Source organism: Petaurus breviceps, unplaced genomic scaffold (assembly GCF_028583685.1).
Source record: "Petaurus breviceps papuanus isolate PSGF00001 unplaced genomic scaffold, PetGlider_PUasm1.0 90847, whole genome shotgun sequence".
Taxonomy (NCBI): domain Eukaryota; kingdom Metazoa; phylum Chordata; class Mammalia; order Diprotodontia; family Petauridae; genus Petaurus; species Petaurus breviceps.
The window spans coordinates 20,287,023-20,309,977 of NW_027187360.1; the positions used below are offsets into that span (position 1 = coordinate 20,287,023).

At 41.4% G+C, this 22,955-nt stretch overlaps 1 protein-coding gene and 1 long non-coding RNA gene across 2 annotated transcripts in view; both read left to right on the top strand.

Annotated features, from left to right (window-relative positions):
• The window catches only part of SS18L1 (SS18L1 subunit of BAF chromatin remodeling complex), a 259,676-nt gene that overhangs the window by 185,565 nt on the left and 51,156 nt on the right, over positions 1–22,955 (top strand). The window lies entirely within an intron of this gene.
• Positions 1,078–11,788, top strand: LOC138149632 (uncharacterized). Its single transcript, XR_011165372.1, has 2 exons — positions 1,078–1,432; positions 11,286–11,788. It is a non-coding gene; the product is annotated as an uncharacterized lncRNA (long non-coding RNA).

The following is a 22,955-nucleotide window of genomic DNA, read 5'->3' on the forward strand; positions in this document are numbered from 1 at the left end:
GGAAGAATTGTTGCAGTGGCACTTGCCCAGTTGTTTCAGGTGCTCTGGGCAGAAAAAGAGAGGTGTGAAGGATGAATAGACATGGGAGGTCAGCTGTAGGAGGAGGAAGTGGAATAGGGGAAGTGTTGAAAGATGACCTATGATTATCTATGAAGGATAACAAGTGATATAATGTGTGGCTTCCTACTTTGGAGACCACTGGTGAATCAAAAGCTAGATTTGGGTCTTGGAGAACTTATGTTTGAATCCCACCTCTGACACTTACTAGCTTGTGACTACCAGCAAGTCCCTTAGCTTCTTTGAACCCCAGTTCTCTCACCTGTGAAGGGTAGATAATACCATAATTGTTAAGACCTACTTCACAGGGTTGTTTTGTAGCTCACATGAAGTAATGTATGTAAAATTCTTTGCAAATGTTAAAGTGTTATATAAATGCCAGTTACTATTGTTATCTCACTAGGGAGGGCACAAGTTTAAATAAGACACATTTCCATTTCCTACCCTTAAGATAAATTTCCTGGCTTCATGGAATTTATAATTTTGTGGGAGGATAAACTGCAAACACATAATACATAAAGTGCATCAGGGAGAACATAGGCATGTGGGTAGATAAGGACCTGTTAATGTTTCTCAGGCACTTTTTGGGTAATAGAACCATCCGTGATCTTTTGGGTTCCTTTTGAATTTTCTCCTTTTAGAATACCCAGGTAGAAGAGATTATGGGTCCTCTGAAGTACTGAAGCAAGTTCATCAGATGGGTGCAGAATAAAGTACTATGTTGAGCATCAAGGAAGGCTTCATGGAGAAAAGCCCTTTTGAATTGGTCTTTAAAGGATAGGTAGATATGCAATAGACACAAAGGGTAAGAGAGGACATTCCAGGCATAGGGAACATCATGAGCAAATGCATTCTTTTGCCTTTATGTATAAATAGCTGTATGCATATTTATAGATCCCAGCTGAAACCCAAGATGGCTCAGCTTCCACAAGGCAAAGGGGTGGGATGCCAGGAGCTATAGGCACCTCATTTGGCAGCATTTGGACACTGGGCACCAGTTGTCCTCCACAGTGAGTGGACTTTGAATTCTCCAAGGGTAGAAGTGAGCATTCGATACAAACAATGACAGTTCTGGGAGTGTTCTTTGCAGTAGGCAGAGGCCAAGTTCTTTGAAAGAAGGTCAGGAGAAACTGGGTACATCTGAAGGAGCTGCCAACTAGGGGGTTTTCCATCCCCCCCCAACTCCATTTCTATTCTTGTTCAGCTGTGGGCTATGCTCTAGGGAGCCTTGATGGCTCCTGATTGGATAGTTAATCCCAGAAGCCTTCTTCCACCTCTCAGCCTCTCCTCCCTCTCCCCCTCCCACCTTCAGGCACTGTCTGCTTCAATGGCTGTTTTCTCACAGTTTCTAGGAGCAACATGGGTGCAAACAATGGTGAGCCTTGGAGACATCCTGGTGGTGAACCATCAGGTTTTTTAGTCTATCTCTGGCACTTCCTGCTGTGGGTGGGAGAATGGGGGTGGATAGGGGAGCTTCTCTTCTCTTTTAGGAGCAGGCAACAGGGCTTGGTAGTAAGTAGTTTAGAGAGAAGTATCTCTCCCAGTCAGTTATAAAGATGCATTTAAATATTAACAATCCCTTATTTTTGTTCAGTGCTTTTACATTCACTACCTAATTTATAGTATTCCTTTACAAATAATCCAGTGAGATTGGCAGGACAGGCATCCTCATTTTACAGATGAGGAAACTGAGTCTCAGATATTTGAAATGAATTTCCTGAGGTCATACAGCTATTATATAACAGAGTCAGGATTAGAAATCAAGTTTCTCAACTCTAACTTCAGTGCCATTTACATGACACTGCCTTCCCTCTCTCAAGTGGGAAGAGGAGAGTAAGGTAGATTTAATTCAAGGCACCATATTCATACTCCTGACTCCAAGGATCACAGAAATCTTAGGGATTTGTAGCAGCAAGTCACCTTATCTAGTATACCTCCATCCACCTCCAATATTTTACAAATTAGGAAATTCTGGCCCATAGAGGCTAGTAAAATAGTGGTAATGCAGACAGAATTCATACCAATTCTCAGACTCTGAACCCAGTGCTCTTTTCACTGTAACATTTGACATCCATCTCCTTGCCTTTGTACTCTCACAGCAGAGTCTGTAGCCTGAAATGCACTCCTTTCTAATTTCCTCAGATCAGAATACTAATTTTCCTTCCAGGTTTAACCTAGATGCCTCCTCCTCAGTTAAACCTTCCCTTATTCCCCTAGTAGCTAATCTGTACTGTTTCAAAGTACCTGTACTTACTTCCTTGTGTACCTATGGCATCTCTACCCCACCTAAAAACAATGTGAGTTCCTTTTTGTCTTTGTATTTCATTATCCTAGTAGTAAGCTTTAACAGTAAGGATTCATATAATAAGACTTAATAAATGTTTATTAAGTTGGACAGCAACAGCAAGAAATCCTACTTCCATGTATTCTGGGTTAGAACTCAGCAGACCTGGGTCCTGTGATTTTAGATTTAGAGCTGGAAGGTACCTTAGAGGTAATGTAGTTCTCATTTTATGATGAAGAAAACCAAGGCTCAGGGAGGTTAAGTGACTTATCCAAGGTCTTACAGGTAGTCATTGATATTACTGGAAATCAAAGATAGTAGCTTGGTAAGGCAAATCCTCTGAGTCCAAATACAAGATTCTTCTCTCCAACCCCAGATCTGCCCCTAATTGTTTGTGTGACTTTGGACAACTCATTTATCCACTTTGGACCTCAGTTTCCTCATTTGTGAAAAGGAAAGACTGGGTTAGTTCTCTGAAGTCTCTTCTAGCTCCTAAATCCTAGAATTCTTGCATTAACAACATAGTCTCCCTCAAAAAAAATTGTGTTAATTCCCTCCATGCATAGTTCTGAGTTTCTTCATCTATACAGTCACAGTTAAGCACTTAGCTGGGCATAGTAAATACTTATTTGATTGAGTCAAAGCTAAAGGGAAGGTAGGGACCATGGGATCTGTTTCTGGAACCTAGGTAAAACTGCTCTAATGACTCTTTGCTGGGATGAGAAGATACCAAAGCTCCCAGATATCAGGGTGAATTTAATGAGAAGATAGCTCAAGCTGAATTAACCCTTGGTCAATGAGGGATTTGGTGCAAGGCTTCTAGTTCTAAGCAGACCTTACCAATACCACATGGGTATGGATGTCTGGGAAATGGCATACCCACTGGAAGATTTCATACTACTTATATTAATTCAAAAAGCAGAGATGAAATAATCCAAGGTGCAGCCATGGAATGAGTAGGACTACAATATGGAGACACAGTAAGAAGCACAGCAAAGGAGGATGTGGGAGATGTTTGTTTTGGATAGGCTGGGGCTGGAGGATTGGCTTTTACCAGGTCAGAAAGATTTCCCTTAAGGAGGTGAGAGGGCTCAGATTTGAAGAACTGACAGGTAAGGAGAGAGGGAGCAAGCAAACATCTTGTGTGCCTTAGAGGCTGGTTTGAGGGAGGAAAGAACTGGAAGAACAAAGAGACTATTCTGCGAATATAGGCCTAGCAATGGGATAAGAGAGAGAAATACCGTGATACTTTATTTACTCCTAGCTAACTTCAAAGGGCCTCTGGGCTTTCATATATTTTCAGTATATTCAATTCAATCTCATTCAAAGTATTTATTAGGCAGCTGCTACATTCAAGCTATTGAACAAAGGCAATAATGAAACAGTTCCTGACCTCAAGAAGTTTATATTCTACTGGAGAGACACAACATTGAAACAGATAAATAAATACAATGTAAGTTGAGGAGGTAAAAAGCTCCCACAATTGGGGTTCCCCATAAAAGATGGCATTTGAACTAAGCCTTGAAGGAGGCTAAATATTCTTAGATGAAAAACTGAGGAGAGGATGCATTCCATGTATGGGGGAGAGTGCCACTTTAAAGGTATGCAGATGACAGATATAAAACTGAGATCTGGGGACAGGGAGTAGGGTGGTTTGGCTGGTAAGTAGAATAGGTGAAGGGGGAACATGTGAAATGTCTGGAAAGGTAGAGAGAAGTCTGACTGTAGATAGCTTTAAATATCAAAATGAAGAATTTGTATTCCATCCTTAAGGTAGTTGGGAGCCAGTGAAGTTTCTTAAGTAGGAATGTTCCACAGTCAGATTTGTACTTTGGGAAGATTGTTTTGGTAGCTGTGTGGAGGGAGGGATTGAAAAGGAGGGGGTGGGGATGGGGGTGGAAAGAGAAAATCAAGAGGCTCTTATATTAGTCCCAACAAGAAGAGTTGAAGGCCTGAACCAGGGTAGTTGCCTTGTGAATAGAGAGAAGGGAACTGATACAAAAGGTATTATGCAGCTAGAATTGAGGAGATTTGGTGACTGATTAGACAGGGTGGGGGTGGGAAGGAAGTGAGGAGTGGAGTAAGCCAAGTCACTGACCAGGTGAGGCTGTCAAAAGAAATAGAGAGCTTTGGAAGATAGACAAGTTTTGGGTGGGAAAGGGAAAGCTAATGAGTTCTATAATTTTGAACAAGCTTAGCTAGACATGCCTATTAGATACTTAAGTAGAACCATCTATCAGGCAACTGATAATGTGGGACTGGCTATCAGGAGAGAGACTGGGGCTAATCATATACCTAGAACAAACCAATCACTTAATTAATGATTGCTTAATTGATTTGAATATACTAAAAATATATGAAAACTGAGAGGCAGCCAAAGTAAAGCAAGAATGGTGGTATTTCTGTCTCAGGCCATTGTTAGTCCTATATGCACAACATATATAGATTTGAGAGTCATCCACCTAGAGATGATAATTGAATTAAACCCACAGGAGTTGGTGAGATCAACAAGAGAGAAGATATAAAGGATCTCTTCCCAGATGCATTAAGGTGGGGTAGATTTAGAGGAGCCATTTTGTCTTGTGCCTGGCTTCCAGGCAAGCCTAAGCTTTACCCATTCCAGACAAAGGAGTACTTCTTCATATGCCACCATTTTTTCATTGGGAGCAAGGTTAGGTAGGCCCAGAGAAATAAAAGAACCTACTTGCTTGAAGTCACAAAGTAAACTGGCAGCAGTACAGCTTTGGTGGGAACTCAGTTCTCCAGACTCCCAGTATAGCACATTCTCTAGCAGGGGCCTTGTGAACATCCTGCCTTCTGAAGGCCAGGGAAGTCATAGGCCTGGGTAATGTCTCACTAAGCGGGTACTCTCTCTGACCATTCTTATACTCCTTTGAGGAATCAATCCCTATCTATCTGCTACTGACTAACTTAAATGCTACCTCCCTACACACACACACACACACACACACACACACACACGAGAGAGAGAGAGAGAGAGAGAGAGAGAGAGAGAGAGAGAGAGAGACAGAGAGAGAGAGAGACAGAGAGAGAGAGAGAGAGAGATCTTTGCTTTTATCTGTACAGGGAATTTCCTCCATTACTGTAGAGTGGTGTTTGTGCTGCAATTTAGTCTTAAAGAATTGTCTGGGGGGCATCGCTCATCGAGAGTGATTTTCTGGAGTCATACAAACAGTATGTATCAGAGCTGGGACTTGAAACCAAGTCTTTCTTCCTGAGGAATAAGGTCTCTAGCCACTACTCTATGGTTCCTCTCTATGTATTATGGTCTATTATAGTTATGTCTGTTAGTGTCTTACTAGGTTGCAAGTGCCAACTAAATCTCGAATCTCCTCAGGCCTTGAACAGCACTTTGTACAAAGAGAACTTAATAAATGTTTGTTCATTTGAACTGAATTAAACTTTTTAGATGCCTAATAGCCAGCAGAAGTGATTGGGTTGGGACTAACCAACTCTGTTCCAGATCATTCCATAGAAGAGTATGGGCACAGCCTGGGGAATGGCCTCTAGGGGACAGGTCATTAGACACTGGAATCAAATTCCTTCCTTCAGCTACTTAGACTATTACAAACCTCTCTGTAACAGAATAACCTTATCAGCCATGATCATGCTCACCCTTTGTAAATGCAGGGCCTGTTTATCTGCCTTACCACTGAACCCTGGGGATTATTTGTGCCAAATTTGAAACAAGTCAGACCAATCTAACCTGCATGAAACAGGATCCACCTCTAGCAGGCTCAGGGGAAGAATGAGTTAGCTTCAATGCTTGCTTGCTAATTTCCCAGAGCTCAAACAATTGACTTGATTTGTCTTCCATAGAATCATGGAGTCTTGGAATCACTTGATAATGTGTCCTATTTGCATTTTACTTGTCATAAAACAGGAAGAGACCCCAGGCAACCTGGAATCCAATCACCCACTAAAAGCAGGAATCCCTTCTACATCACTCACCCCTGACATTCATGCTTTGCTTCAGCACCTCCAGGAATAGGAATCATCCCTCTCCATCTTGAAGCAGACTTTCTAGTGTTGGACAATTCTGATTCCCAGTTCTTTATGTTGACACCAAATCTTCCCATGCTCTGCCACACATTGGCCCTAGTTCTGCCCTGGAGGTCACAGAGAACAAGTATAATCACTATTCCTTATGAAAGTCTTCAGATAGTTTAATATAGTCCATTACCTTCCTCACCCCCATCTTTCACCAAGGCTTCTCCTCATCAGGGTAAAAATACCCAGTTCCCTCCATAGTTCCCCATGTGATACTGCTTCATTATTCACCCTGTATCCCATATTTATAACTTCGAGTTATCTTTGATTCTTTCTTCTCCATTACATCTCATGCCCAATAGATGAACAAATTCTATCAATTCCACTTCCTTAAGATCTCTCAAATATATCCTCTTCTTTCTATTGCCACTGTAGCTATTCTAGAGAAAGGAACTCATTACCATTTCCTGACTATTGCAATAGCCTCTTAAGAGGTCTTCCTGAATCTATTCTCTCTCACTTCAAGTTGGGCTTTTTTATGGATACTTATAAATAGATCCGATCATGTCACTCCTCTTTTTTTTTTTTTAGGGAATTGGGGTTAAGTAACTTGCTCAAGGTTACACGGCCAGTTATTTTGTGTGGGTGCCAAGTATCTGAGGCCAGAACTGATCCCGGGTCTCCTGATGCCGGGGCTGGTACTCTTACTCACTGCACCACCTGGCCTCCCCCACTCCTCTTAAAAAAAAATCTTCAGAAGCTTCCTATCACCTACAAAGCAAAATTCAAACTACTTTGCCAGGCATTCAACACCTTTCACAACTTGACACTACCCAGCTTTCCTGGTCATATTACTTCCTTTCACATAAGCTACACCCTATCCACATTAGACTACTCCTGCATCATTAGCCCCATCTCTGTGCTATTCCTTATGCTATTTCCTATATTCCTATGCCTGGAACTGCCTTGTTCACCCCCTTTACCTGCCGAATTCTTCTTACTCTTTCATGAAAGAACAACCCTAATATTTCCTCCTCCATGAAGTCTTCCCTGATCCCTCTTGCTGGTAATAATCTTCCCACGCAGATCATTGTTTTCTACTTCTCTAATGTACTTAACATGTACTATTATATATTATGGTTACTTGGGTTTATGTCTTATCCCCTTATGAGATGTTAAGTTACATAAGTATCTGGACCATATCTTATTAAAATATTGTATCTCCCTAAGGGTCAAGTATTTGTTGAATGAATGAATGAATGAATTGTTTCAAAGCCTTCAGGAGTGTGGCTCTTAAGTACACCTTGGGGAAACTACATCCCATTCTCTGCTGAAATTCCAGTAAGACTCAATCCTCCAAGGACATACCATTAAGCAAATGGAGGTGTACTCTAGGGAAGAGATGAAGCTAAGCATGTTGCATCAGACATAGGGGATGTGGGGAGGGAAGAACAATTCCCCCAAGAAAACAGCCACTAACAGGATATTGCCCTTCTCGGTCATGCAGTCTGTTGTAGAGACTTGAGGCAACCTTGAGCTTTCTGAAATCATCTCTAATTATTGTGGCATCTAGCAATCACACCCACCTCCTAGGAGCCAGACAGGCACATGTATGGTATAGTTAGTGATTGGACTTAGACCACAGCAAAATGGAATCTGATTGCTAAGTGTGGTTTGGCTTTAAAGAGACTACAAAGGGTCTTTGCCGTCCTTGCCTTTGAGAAACACACTGAGCCCTGGAGCTCTCCCTGTTAAAAGGAATAGACCCAATAAACCCAGGGACAGACCTGTTTGAGGCTGAGATCACCCCACCTCCAGAGAGCTTTTATTACACAGAGATGGACTCAGTATTACAGTGGGTGTTGAAGTGGATACTTGATCCTCAAAGTCACCACAGGACATGTCTCCTGACTTCTTGACATTTCAGTTGCATGATAATGATAATTAGTATTTTGGAATCCTTCTAATCTCTTTTCCCAGTAAGCTATCTTTAAAATAGCCTCATAAACCCTCATTAGACAAACAAGGAGAGTCTCTGGATCACAAATGGGAAGTTGAGGTAGATAGAGACTGAATAAAAGAAAGATACACAGAGCAAAAGGTGGAAAAAGAGGTGAATAGTGATAGAGAAGCAAAGAAAGGTATAACATAAGAATCACAGAGGAAGGATCATTGATCTAGACTAGAACTTGAAGGGACCTCAGAGGCCATTTAGTCCAACACCCTCATTTTGTAGCTGAGTTAACTAAGGTTCAGGGAGTTAAGTGACTTGCACAAAGTAAATAGTAACTATTAGAAGCAGAATTTGAACCGAAGTCCTTTGACTCCAGAGCCAGTGCTCTTTACATTGCACTGAGCTACCATATAATGAGGAGAAAGAAGGGGTTTAGTTTTCCAGTGTCACTTTTACAAAGGGAAGAAAATACCAAAAGGCTTGCAATAGACTGTGAGCTCCTGGAAACCAGGGATTGTCATTTGCCTCTTTTTTCATCTCTAGTACTTAGCACAGTGCCTAGCACATAGTAAGTCCTTAATAAATGTTTTTTCACTATTGACTTTTTTCTCCTCATTCAACTTTCATCAAAACGCCAGTATTTCTTCTGTGCATCTGTGTACCAGAAAACAATTTATTTGTACCTATAAGTATACTCCTCCATCCCAGATTCTTAGGGTTCCTTTAGCTGTAGAAGATCCCTCCCATTGTGGTGCTTACCCTCACTATATGGTGCCAGTCCCTTCCATAAGATTTACAGAACCATGCCCACAAGTCCTTTCCCTATTTCTCCCAAATGACAGCTAATTTACAATAAATTTGTCTTTGCCAACCTGTAAGTGGGAACTTAAGATTTCATTTCTCATAAATTACGGATCAGAATCTTAACACTATCCTTCTGCAGATAATCTCTTAATCCAAAGATATAACTCCATTACTGGAAATTTAAGATGCTATAGTAGACAGATGGGAGAGATTTATTATAGAGTAAGGAGAGACCTGAGAGGTTTGAGGATGGAGGAAAAACTTTGGAAGAGCCATTGTAGACAGTAGGATAATGAGTTGATAAGGCAGGTGTAACAGGATTCCCTAGGGGCAGTAAGGGCCCAGTTAAGGCTGTGGACCTAATCAGAACTGTTGCATGATTTTCTCTATCTTCATTTAGCAGTATGTATATAAGAGTGAAATGGTGGGAATAATCCAAGGCTGAGACTTGGGAAGGTATATGTTACAGGGGCTAGGGATTCAAGAGAGGAGGACAGTATATTGGTTCAGTGGATTGGACAGTTGAATTGGTTCACTAAGGGATCAAGATGGGGAAAAAAGAATGGTTAGTTCAGGGTTAATTCAGATACTTACTAGCTGTGTGACTCTGGGCAAATCACTTAACCTTGTTTGCCTCAGTTTCCTCATCTTAAAAATGAGCTGGAGAAGGAAATGACAGACCATTCCAGTAGCTTTACCAAGAAAACCCCAAATGGGGCCAAAAAGAGTCAGATACAACTGAAATGACTGAACAACAGTTCAGGGGAGATAACGTGAGAGAGAATTAAGGGGTCACAGTATTGAAGGTCATGGTACAGACAAATATTAAGGTTTTGTAAGAGAAGGAAGAGGGAGAGGTGAAAAACCAATAGATTATGATCAGATAAGGGGATTTTGGAATTCTTGAACATGGAGGTAGTACATTAGTATGTGGTGGCAAGATCAGGGGAATGATCATCTTTGTATATGACTGAGGTGGGGTGGAAGAGTAGCTCATGGGAAGAAAGTAGGTTGAGGACTGAATAATTAAGGTGTTTGAGGACAAGTCAATATATATGTTGAAGCACTTTAATATAAGGACAGAAGTTAAGGAGGAGAGAAAGATAATCAATCAGATACAGACCTCATTGAGGAAGGAAGGGGAGTAACCTGGAGGTCTGTAGACAAAAGATACCAGGATTTGGATTTCATGGTAGAAATGAGTAGCATGTATATCAAAGGAGGAGAAGCTATTGAGTGATGAAGATAGGGGAGAATCTGGAAGTAGCAATGGGGAGCAGAGAGTAGCCCAATTCCCTGCCTCCACCAGTGAGTGAAGGTGCAGCCAATACTGGGAAGGGTGACCAGGGATGCTGTGTCATATGAAGGGAGCCAGGTTTCAGTAAGAGCTAGTAGATGGAAGGAGTGGCAGAGGAAAAGATTTAGATTGAAGGGAAGTTTGTTGCCTATAGAACAGGCATTCTACAAGGCAAAGTGGAAGGGCTGGATGGTGCTTGGTTGAAATTTTAAGGTGGTGTAATGGCAAGCACAGAAGTAGTTCACACCTTATTTCAGCTATTAAATTAACACCTTGTTTCAGTTCAAGTTTCTTTTGAGCCTTGTATCAAGTCTGTTAAGAAACAGAATGTGTGAACCCCACAACTTATGAACCCTAGAACTCATGAATTCCTGCAACAGGAAGGGGAGGAGCTAATGACCATATATAAGGAGAGGCCTAGGCTAGAGACAGCAGAACTAAGAAGAGGACTCTTGTGGTGGCAGAATCAAGAAGGAGAAAACTTGTGATATCCTGGCACTCTGTTTGTCTGCTCTGTCTGTGTTAATGTTTGTTTGTGATACTTTGTACAGAAGCCCTGAGACCTTACTGGAAGCCATGAAAGAGGATTTTCTGGTTGTATGTTTACAGAAGTCCTGGAGGAGGATTTTGGAGGTCTTGGGACTTTACAGATGATTTGTGCTGACCTCTTGGACCTTGTTTGTGGGTCTGTGTTGATTTCTATGTTGATGATTTGTGTCAAGTTCTCAGACCTTGTTGATGGGTCTGCGTTGATTTCTATGTTGATTTATGTGGAGTTCTTAGACCTTGTTGGTGGGTCTGAGTTGATTTCATAGGTAGATAAGTGAATTGATGATGGTGCCGGCAATGTATATGAATATTATTGTGGCTCTGTCAAGCTTTGTCTTCCCAGAAACAGGAACTGTGAAGGACTTGAGGTGGATTGGACACTGTGAACTTCAATATGGAATGGGGACTGGACAAAAACTGGACAAGGAGCTGGACAAGGAACTGGGAGCTACCTGCCTTTGAACCCAGGTGACAGTTGGAGCTGGGACCATGGCAGAGGAACCATGGAAGCTGAGAGTCAGCCTTGAGTTAAGCTGAAAGAAGACTTTACTTGGATACTGTGTACTGACTGAGAAGATGATGATTTACTGTGACCTAGGGGTAGAGAACTTTGACTTTTGTACTTTGTGATTGAATTAAGGATTTTGTGATTAACTAAATGAGTGTACTTTGTTTAAAACTATGTGACCACTTTGGTGAAAACTATTTGGCCATTTTAGTGATAAGTTGTTGAGTTGTGACATGGTGAATGCTGTACCTTGATTTTCTGTGAATGTTTTGCTCTGATTTGCTATTGAATAAATAGAAAGTTTGCTACACTGTGTAATCAGAACCTTCAAAGCTGTTCACAGCAGCAGTCCCCTGAAAGGCTGCTCGTGCGTGGCATTACAGGTGGGAAAGTTGAGGGTAATAGAAATAAAGAATTAGCTGGGTGTAAAGAATGTGATTTGGATGATGGTCTAAATGGGTTCAGAATCACTGAGATATCAGGGGTCTTCCTAGATGTGAGATTGTCATTGAATGGAGGGTACCAATCCTCTTCCCAAAGGAGTTAAAGATTAGGCTGAAGGCAAACACACTATGAGATGAGAGGCACATAGACAGATGGCCTGGGTTTGAATCACAACCTCTGAAACACACTAGCTCTGTGATCATGGGCAAGTTATTTATTTCTTTGAACTTCAGTTTCCTCATCTGTAAAGTGTATATATTAAGACCTCTAGTATTTATCTCACAGGGATATTATGAGACATACACACACCCACTATATATATATATATATATATATATATATACTTTAAAGGACTATAAAAATGTTGGTTATTATTTTTGTTATTGATTTGTGTGTGTGGAGAACTAGAAAGGCATCTGACTTGTGAGCACATTGCCCACTTAGCTGCATTTAGTAAAGAAAGTTCTATTAAGGGCCAAAAGGGTCATGGTTTCTTACCCTTGGGAGGTGGGGTCAGGGATAAATGTATGACCAATGTTAGAGTTCCATCTTTATCTGGTGTGTGAGGGGAGTGTCAGTCTGCGGCAAGAATCAGACTTTAGACTGGGATAGGGCCAGAGATCAGGACATGGTCAGGTAAAGGCTTCCAGAAGCAAACAGATCCTTATGAGAAAGGATCCTTTAAATTGACTCAAGCATCAAGGGGACTCTTGAACAGAGACATTTGGGGAACTTTGATGCAGACATTTTTTACTTCTTTTCTTGACACCATATTCTTTTTTGCAAAACTTATTTCCTCCTACTCTGGAAGCATGGATTCAAGGCACATTTGACCCAAGATCTGTATCTCTGTGGCTTGGAACTGTCTATATCTTTATATATAGGAAGGGAATGAAAACAGAAGCACCAAAAAAGCCCTGTGAATACAAAAGAACACTGGCTGAATCAATGGACAGAAGCCAATTCTGCTCTGGAAGATGTATTATTAATTCCCAGAAGCAGAGAGAAATGTGGGGGAAGGCCTTTTAGCCTGGAGTCTAAGCCAATCATTAGGGCAGGAGCTGAGTGAGGTGACCACCTAGGAAAAAGGAACACTTAGGTACGAACTTGTCCTTTAGAGTGCTGGGTGGCCCAATAAAGTGAAGGCACCTCTCCTCTCTCGTATTTTTTAACTTGCATTCGTGGTAGAGAATGAGTTGATAGTACATGGGTAAGTAAGTGAATGAACCTCCTGCCTCCTCCCAGTATCCACTTTTGTCAAGGAGGGGAAAAAAAACCCAAACAAAACCCTGATTATTAAATTAGATTAAATGCTTTTTTAGTGCCTAACATGTATAATGCTACTAGCACTTGGACTAGGACCACAAAAGCAGAAGGAATTTAAAGAGAGATACAGAGAGACAGAGAGAGACAGAGAGACAGAGGGAGGGAGGCAGGGAGGGGGGGAGGGAGGGAGAAAAAGAGACAGAGAGAGAAAAGGAGACAGAGACAGAGAGACAAAGACAGAAGGGGAGAGAGGGAGAGAGACAGAGGGAGAGGGAGGAGAGAGACAGAGGGAGAGGAGAGAAAGAGAGATACAGAGACACACAAAGAGACACAAACACACACACACAGACTTGCTTTGACTGATTAGTGCTTTTTGAATACACACCCAGTTCTGGCTCACCAGCCAATCAAAAGTTCTTTTTATTACTAAAGTTAATTAGACAGGAAACAGATATAGAATAATTACATTCAGAGAATAACATGCTTTGAAGTGAAGAGTAGGCCCCCTGTATTGTCATCCTACACTTTTTGAAATAGACTCACCAAGTCTCACCGTGGGTTTTGGCAGCAGACAGAGCAAGTTGTGAATACTGGGAGTATAGGGCTCACGTTGGCCTACTACATATCCCATCACCCACTACATATCTAAAGTGACCTGCAAATTTTAAAGAGTTATATGAATGTTAGTTATTATTTAGTGTAGTCCAGACTCTGACACTAAGTAAAGCAGCTATGTGACCCTGGGCAGAGAACTGGAGAAGCAAGAATAGAAACATGAAAGGATGGGCTCTAATGGAACAGACCCAAAGCTCAAATAAGTCTACTTTTCTGTTTGTTGATTTTATCATGTCAACTGTACCTGCACATGTTGATCATGTGTCTGTAAGGTAGCAACTAAATCAGTCCCAAATCTGGAGGTCAGAGAAGAGGAAGAGAAGAAAATGGCCACTATGTGAGATTTTTCACCCCAGATTGAAAACCATACTGGAAAGGTAGGGCAATCAGCTCTACAAAGCCGTCCCTTCACTGTCAGAAAGTGAGGCTGCACCAAGGTCAGACTTGTAGGGACTCCAGCCATTACTTCTCTTTCTTTCTCCTCTCCCCCATTAAGGTTCACAAGGTATTTTTTAAGTCTCAGTGATAGCCACACCTCCTCCATGAAACTTCTGATCACATCTGTTCACAGTGAGTTCCTATAGGCACATGTTTCATGTGTTATCAGTCATTTTTACTTTCTTTATGCATTATTTATATATTATATTATGTATTATATATTATTACAATATATAATATACTATTTATATATTACAGGATCATAGATCTATCACAGAAAAAACTAGCCCAACTGCCTTATTTTACAGAGTAAGGAATGGAAGGTTAAATAACTTGCCTACAGTCATACAGATAGTGGAATCATAAAAGCATTAGAGACAGGAATTGAACTCATGTTCTCTTGACTCCAGGGCTGCTGTTCTCTCCACTGTACTATGAGCAACATGAGAATAGACTCTGTGTCTTCTTCTGATCTCCTCACCTGGATGCTAGGCACACAATTAATTGACCAATGCATATGGGTGGAATTAAATTATATGTGACTCCTTGGGGAGTATCAGATGTTCAGGTGACCAGTCCCTGAGCTGTTTTGGTATTTTACTCTCTACCACTGGGACGCCCTAATCCTTTGCCCAAACACACTTGCAAGAGAGTAATAAAACACCCCAAGTATAGGTCTCACTCTATTAATTTTATTCCTTTATTTTCCAGATAAATGGAGGCTATAGAATTAACAGAGGAGGTGGGAGTATGTTTTCACGTATGAGGGGCCAAGTCTTCAGCTCTGTCAATGGAAGCCAGTTTGGAAGTTTTTCATTTAACTCAGTGGCAAATGATTGGCCTTTGTTATTTCTATAGCTGTCATTCACTGAGGAAGAAAGAAGAGGTAATTAGTGTAGCCTTCTCCAAGAGCCTGCTGGTGGGCTGTGGTGGCTGGAGCTTTGAGCCCAGGCTGTAGCTGCTGGAACAGTATTTCACACTTTGTTGTTGCTGGTATAATATCTGGTTCATTTCTGGGTCTTTTCCTTACTGCATGTTTAATCTTTCCGTGCTATTTTATTTTTATTTGTACTCTCTTCTTTCTTCTCCTGTTATCAGGCTCTGCAGTTCGGCTCACTGCTGAGGAGGGCAATGGGCTGTTCTCAGCCTACATTGTTTTGCTCTGACAGAGTTAAAATTAAACCATCCCAATCTGTCTTTCCTTCTCCTTACCCTCCAAACACTGTCTCTCTCTCTCTCTCCCTTTCTTTCCCTCTCTCTTTCCTCCTGTCTCTCTCTGTCTCTCCCTCTCATTCTCATTAGACCATGAAGCCACAAAAAAGAAATCCTCCCCTCTGCTCCTTATCCAAAACAAAATTGCAGAAAGTTCTGGAATGCTTACCTTTACAGAAAGATCAGAACCCTAGGGATATGCAACATCCCTAACTCCCGATTTAGGGAAATATACCTCTACTCCATCAATCCATGTCCTTCAAAAATCAGCTCAAAACTCATTTTCCAAGAAGCCTGGACTGATTCACCCACCCTACATTGATGATTCCCTTCCTTTCTATCTCCCTAACACTTCCAAATAGTGGTTTATTCTAAATCATGTTCATTTGCATGTTTCTTCATAATAGGTGAAACAAATGAGATGCATTGCCTATCTATATTCTTTCTAGGAGAAGACTCATCACTTAGTAGCAGCCCATTGTAATGGTAACAACACTTATTTTTAAATCAGAAGAGATGAATTCAAGTCCTAATTCTGATACTTTACTCTGTGACCTTCCACAGGTCATTTACCTTTTTGAGTCTCAATTTCTTCATCCCTAAAATGGGGATGATTAAAATAAGTAGTATCTTACTCCCAAGAATTGGTGTAAGAAAAATGCTTTGTAAGCCTTGAATGCAAATAGATATGTACTATATTGTTGTTATAGAAAGTACTTAACAAGTACTGAATTAAAATAGATAGTTGTTGAGTGCCTACTAGGTAGTATGTAGGAGAAAGGATATTGGAATTGCAGGCAAAAGACCTGGCTTTGAGCTTTGGCTTTGCTACTTATTAGCTGTGTGACTTTGGGTAAGTTACTTACCTTTCTAGGCCTCAATTTCCTCATCTGTAAAATGAGAGGGGTGCACCAAATGACAGGTTACTTTCCAGTTCTAATGTTCTATGATTATATACTACAAGAGAAGGAAAAGTCATAAAATACATGCCCCTTGATGGCAGTGGGGAGGGGCTGATTCAGTGAAGGGAGATCAGAATGTGGAACTAACTCTTTTATGATACAAAAGGATCTTGACTGAGTTCTGGTCTGAATATGATAAGATGGATTTTTTTAAAGGGACAAATGTAAACTTTACATTTGGCTTAAAAAATCAATTCCAGGGGCAGCTAGGTGGCACAGTGAATAGAGCACCGGCCCTGGAGTCAGGAGGACCTTAGTTCAAATCTGACCTCAGACACTTAACACTTACTAGCTGTGGGACCTTGGGCAAGTCATTTAACCCCAATTGCCCTGTCCTCCCCACCCCAAAAAACAAAAACAAAACACAAAAAATCAATTCCACAATAATAAGATGGAGGAGGCATGATTAGATTATCTATTCATCTGAAAAAGATCTAGGGGCAGTGTTTAGTGGACTACCAACTCAGTATGACTCAGTGGTGAGATATGGCATTGCTATCTTAGGTTGCATTAAGAGAGTCAGGTGTAAAGAGGTGATGGTCTTTGTCCTGGTGACAGCTTCTCATTTCCTACCCAGATGCATTCATTTAGGACTTTGGATTTTCCATCATGCCCCTATGTAGGTTACCTTCCCATCCTCCTTTTTATCTTTCTTTTGTTTTGTTTTTCCCTTTTACATTCCCTGGGAACAGGGACTGTCTTTGTTTTTATTTGTATCTGTATCCCTAGGTTTAGCACAGTGTTTGGCACTTAGTGAGGACTTTTTGTTTATTAAATGTTTATTGATCGACTGACTAGTGAGACATCTGGAAAATTGTCTTCAGTTCTGAGCACCACATTTTAGGAAGAACATGATAGACTGAAGAATCTGTAGGAGGACAATCAAAATGAGGAAGGTACCTATATTCATATCATAACATTTGAAGGAATTAAGGATGTCCCACACTTAGAAGAGAAGCGTTGGGTCTGTGTGTTGTGGGGTGGGACAGGATTGGCAGGGAGGAGTGAGCATGATACATAATATCCTCAAGTATTTGAAGGGTTTGGAGGGATTAGAATTATTCTGTTTGGCTCCAGAGGACGGAACTAAGAACAATGATGGAAGTTGCCAAAAAGTAAATTTAAGTTTGACATGATCTTCATGACAAGTGGAGCTATCCAAAAGTAGAATAGGTGACCTTAAGAGGCGGTGGTTCCCCCCTTATAGGAGCAAAGCAAAGGCTGGCTGAAATGTTAGAAAAAATGTTGAGGTGTGAGTTGAACTAGATGGCTATTATGATTCCTTCCAACTGCTTCTATGATTCTTAATCTCTATATTGATGATTCAAGAGACCCCCTCTGCCCACTCTAATGTCTTATCTCTTCTTGGGGATCCTATATTTCTCCTCTTTGCCAATTTCCTGGCTTTAAATCATATCTAAAAACTCATCTCCTTTACCATTGACTTGTTATGTCTCCCTCCTTGTTCCCATCTTTCACCTGTTAGCTTGATCACGGATCTATTCTGCTGGCTAGATTGGTTTCGGTTACAATTCTCCCTGCCAGATGCCCCAGCAAAGGACGTTAGATTATTGCCTTGGGGATGCTTTGTGCCCGGCTGTCTTGAGAGCTGGCAAGGCTGCTACTATGCTAAAGTCACAGACTGAGAAGTGTATAGTAATAAGAATATTTTTTGGCAGAATTTAACGAGCGCAGATTGTACAGGTCTCAAAGCCATAAAAAGAGAGAGATAGAAAGAAAGACATTTTCTGCTGCTATTGATAACTTGCCTTCATTCACGTGGTGGGTTAAAAACTAAAAATAGGCTTCTTCTGCAGAGAGGGGAGCAAATTGCTGTCACGTTGCAGATGAGTGTCTGAAAGTTGAGAAGAGGAAAGAATCAACCAAAAGGCCAATGAGTGGACAAGCCTGAAGAGTGTGGACCATGTCATGGTGTGTTTTTGCCAACTGCCTGTCACTTCACCTTTAGGAAGATGTCTCCTCACCTTCTGAGCTGAATCAAAGATCTGGCCCGTCCTCTGCCTACCCCCATCTCCAATGAGAATGATTTAAATGTCATCTCCAAAAATTAAACAGTGGAACACAGTCTGGGGAAGGAGTAGGCGAGAAAATAGTTAGTTTGCAGGGTTGATTGAGCACCCACTGTGCACAAAAGCCTGTGATTGGTACTGTTGGGGAATTGAAGGGACAGGCTAGATATCATAAAGGCTGCTTGGCATAGTGGTGAGAGAGCTTGCCCCAAAGCCAGGAAGACCTGGGTTTAAGCCCTTCTGACACATGTTCGCTTTGTAATTTTGGGCAAATCACTTAACCTTTCAGTGCTCTAAACCAAGTGGTATCAAATTCAAATAGAAGTGAGCGACTAAACTATACATAAGGATCCCTGTGGGCCATATGTAATATCTGTTTTTATCATATTTTAATTCATTTTGTTAAGTATTTTCCAGTTACATTTTAATATGGTTCAGGTAACACTGTTAAGTCATGGCAGCATGTTTTATACCTCTGCTCCAGGCAACCCTATAATTTTTAGAGAAGGTGCCCACCTGCCTTAGCAGAGGGAATTTCCTCACCTAGGATTTCTCTGCTCAGTGAAATCTCAAGTCCATTCCCTATGGCTGTTAGATATCATCTCTGTTCTGCAAGGTATCTGTATGGGTGAGGCTTACAACATACTGTGTGAACCAGGTTCCCACACCCTGACAAAGAAACAGATACACACCCAACAATGAGTAAGAAACAGCTGCCATCATTGCTCATGGTTAACCTATCCCTGGACTTCCAATGTTATAGATGCTTTAGGCATCCTCTGAATTTGAAGTACTCAAGGGATTTGTTCACACTGGGTGACATATTAATTAAACCATAAATAGAAGTCCCAAGCACTCAGAAAAGAGAACCTTAAGTATAACATAGTGGGAAGTACCTTGGGTCTTAAATCAAAAGACCTGGGTTCTAGTCTTAGTTCCAGTGCTGGCTCATTGTGTTACCTTGGGTGCCTTTCTGAGTCTCAGTTTCTTCATCAGTCAAAAGGGGATAACAAAACTTTCCATAACTATCTCAGAAGTAAGTCTTAGGTATGCTGAAATGAACTACCTTCCCAAGGCTGGCCTTTTTGGATTAAGATCTAGGTACCATTACCTAGGGTTTCTCCTTTTACTGCTTTCTAAACTTATTTGATGCCTGAATACTGTCTCAAAACAGAGTTGCAGATCCTCTCTAGGTTCCTCAGCTAGACTGGCCCTTGTATTCAGAGATTTGCCACCACTATTCCTACTGTTAGGCAGCTGGGTGACAGTGTCTAGAGTTCTGGATTTGGAGTCAGGAAGACCTGAATTCAAATCCTGAATCATATACCAAGTAGCCATGTGGCCCTGTAAGTCACTTAACCTCTGTCAGCCTTGGTGTCCTCATCTATAAAATGGAAATAATACCATCATCCACTTCACAGGGCTGTTGAGAGGATCAAATGAGATAGGTAGGCGGTCAGACAGACAAGGCAGTGAGCATTTAGCTACTGCTTACTATGCAACAGACATAGTGCTGGGGATATCTATCTATCTATCTATCTATCTATCTATCTATCTATCTATCTATCTATCTATCTGATAGTTATTGCATGCAAGAAGCTTACATTCTATTGGAGGAATACCATCCATAAAAGGGAGTTAAAAGAGGTGGGAGAAGGTACCTATATGGGGCCACAGGAGTGAAGTCCAGGGAAGTCTAGAAGAGAATGAAGTATGGCCTCCCCAAAACAGAGGCCTCTGAAAGGAACTCATCAATGAGAGAAAGGAGCCGGCATGAAAAACGGATGTTACAGAGTGAGAAGGCAATTGAGTAAAGTCTAGAGAGTCAGAAACATAACCAGGAGGAGAGTGGTTAAATGCTAGCTATTATTTCTTGGTATCTACTTCTAGAATCAACTTCTCTTTACACTATAAAAAGTATATATTCCAAAGTTTATTCACAACAGAAAAAAGGACAAACAAGTTTAGAAATATTGTGTGCATACGTGTGTGGGGTGGGGTGATAGTAATTAGAAGAGCAAATAAAACGATTCTGTCCCAGACTGAGAGTAGCACTTAAGTCTTCTAAACTGTTGTTGTTGGTTGTTTGTCCTGTGTACTCAGAGAAGACCATGTCATCAGGAAGGTGATGCCATGCATGCAACTGGATTTTAGTGAGGGAGATTTGTGCAGATTCACCACTCTCACTTTCTCCTCCTGAGCCATTTGGTTCCAGTGGCCAGATATAGATCAGGACAACTGGAGATGGCCCCAGATGCAGTGGGAGACCTTGGCCTTTTAAAGCTAAGGTCTTTAACAGGAGGCAATACCCATTCAGTGATTAAGGCTTAATAAAATTTGAGGGAGAAAATAGCCTCTTTACCTAGTCAAAAATTAAAAAAATAAATAACTAAAAATAATGTTTGAAAATAAAATAAAATAAAAATTGATCTGGAGAGAAACAGGACAAATAGTACAGTCTTACACAGATGCATATAAATGAATATGCCTATATATGAGTATGATTATAAATATATGTATATATGCATATATATGTTAATAAATGTACATTTGTACATGTAATGTGTATATGTCTATACACACTATTTACCCCGGTAAACCTTTTTGGCAGATGAGCTAAACCAGGTTGAAGGTAATAAAGGGGTCTCAAACCCATTGGTAAGTTAGGAGGTTGTCTACCCCAAGCATGTGAAGACTTCCCCTGGTGGAATGTGCAGATGATCCAACTGCCATGAAGGCAGCTGAAACAGGTGCTGTGGAGCGTTTAGAATTTGGTTAGACATCAAAGAAGTCGAGGTCATCCACTGCATCCTGGGCCATCCCTAGTCATCTTGATTCTGTCCTGCCACTGGTGTATGATGACTCTGGAGGAGAGAGTGAGGCCTTCATGCAACTCTGCCTCTAACCTCTTAACCTGAAAGGATTACAAGCCAAGACCAAAGTGGAGGGTGTATTAGTGCATGATTTTCTGTTTGCAAATGATTGTGCACTCCATGCAGCCTCTGAAACTGAGATGCAACAAAGTATGGATCAATTCTCTGCTGCTTGTGCTAATTTTGGCCTACCAATTAACACCAAGAAAACATAAGTGCTCCATCAGCCACCACCATACCATCCGTATGTGGAACCATCCGTTACAGCAAATGGAGAAGTTCTGAATGCTGTGGATAAGTTCACTTACATTGATGGTGTACTTTCCAGGGATGTACACATTGATAATGAGATTGATGCATGCATTGTCAGAGCTAGCTCAGTGTTTGGGAGGCTCCAAAGGAAGGTGTGGGAAGGAAGAGGTATTAGACCGACTACCAAACTGAAGGTCTACAGAGCCATTGTGCTGACCTCATTGTTGTATGACTAAAACCTGGACAGTCTACCAGCTCCATGCCAGAAAACTGAATCACTTTCATTTGAATCGTCTTAGGAAGATTCTGAAGATCACCTGGCAGGGCAAGATTCCAGACACTGAGGTACTAACTCAAACTAAACTACCAAGCGTTCAAACTCTGCTTCAGAGAGCACAACTCCGATGGCCTAACCACATTGTTTGAATGCAAAACATACAAAAGACTTTTATGGAGAACTCAAAGAGGGCAGGTATTCACATGGTGGTCAGAAAAAGCAACAAAAGGACACTCTCTCTCAAGAACTTTGGAATTGATTGTGTGAAATGGGAGACAGTAGCACAGCACCACTCAGCATGGTGTGTCCACATCAAAGAAGGTGCTGTGCTCTATGAGCAAAACAGAATTGAAGCAATTCAAAGGAAACGCAGGATGCACAAATTTGGAGATTCCACCTCAAATGTTCACATTTGAACATTTGTATTTTCTACCACATCTGTGCCTCACCTGTGGTAGAGCATTCTGAGCTTGTATTGGTCTGATCAGTCATAGTCAGACACATTGAAACTTGACTAACATGGTGATGTCATCTTGGTCCTCTTCGAGAATGAAGGACAACAACCAGTCAACCAACCAACCAACCATTTGTTGACCAATCAATGAGAGCCAGAGTGATCTGGGGTTAAGGCTGATCTTCAGAAAGAAAGTTTCAGAGATTAAAATTTACACTCTCTTTGGGCAGAGCACCTGCAGGTAAGGGTGTGATACCCAGGGAAGGGAGAGAGAGAAAGAGAGAAGGTGGGGGAGAGAGAGAGAGAGAGCAGGAGAGAGAGAGAGAGCAGGAGAGAGAGAGAGAGAGAGAGAAGGAGGGAGGGGGGAAGAGAGGAGGGAGGAGGGAAGAGACAGAGAGAGAGACAGAGAGAGAGACACACACAGAGAGACACAGAGAGAGAGAGAGAGAGAGAGAGAGAGAGAGAGAGAGAGAGAGAGAGAGAGAGAGAGAGAGAGAGAGAGAGAGAGAGAGGGGGAGAGAGAGAGAGAGAGAGAGAGAGAGAGAGAGAGAGAGAGAGAGAGAGAGAGAAGGAGGGAGGGGGGAAGAGAGGAGGGAGGAGGGAAGAGACACAGAGAGAGACACAGAGAGACACACACAGAGACACACAGAAAGAGACACAGAGAGAGA